Consider the following 476-nt stretch of genomic DNA (forward strand, 5'->3'; position numbering starts at 1 on the left):
ACAGTATGCACTTTACTTAAGGAGTTTGGACAAGATCCCAGGAAGTAATTTTTATACACAAGTCAAGGAGCTTATGTGCTGCCATGGCTGATGTCATAATTCTCCTGGTCAATTTATCTTTGTGTTGGATGGTGGGTGGCTGTGGGCACAATTCAAAATTAGGAGAGAAAGATTCTATGCTGAGAATAACTCAGTTCTATTTGGGCTGGCAGAATTATTAACCCAAGAAAAGCTTAACAGTATAAAGGTAAGGATTGTGCAGCCCTCCAGCTGTTGCAGAGCTGCCATTCCCAACAGCTTTAGCAAGCACAGCCAGTGGTGAGGAATGTTCGGAGTTGCAGTTGAATAACATCTGCAGAGTCACACAGTTCCCATCCCAGGTATAATATTCAAAGACATTTGAACCCAATATCTATTTTTCAGTTAGCCACAGTTTAGTAATGTAGGAATTTCAAATTATGCTTAATCTTGCCTAT

This window comes from Sceloporus undulatus, chromosome 1 (genome assembly GCF_019175285.1).
Source record: "Sceloporus undulatus isolate JIND9_A2432 ecotype Alabama chromosome 1, SceUnd_v1.1, whole genome shotgun sequence".
In the NCBI taxonomy this organism is placed as follows: domain Eukaryota; kingdom Metazoa; phylum Chordata; class Lepidosauria; order Squamata; family Phrynosomatidae; genus Sceloporus; species Sceloporus undulatus.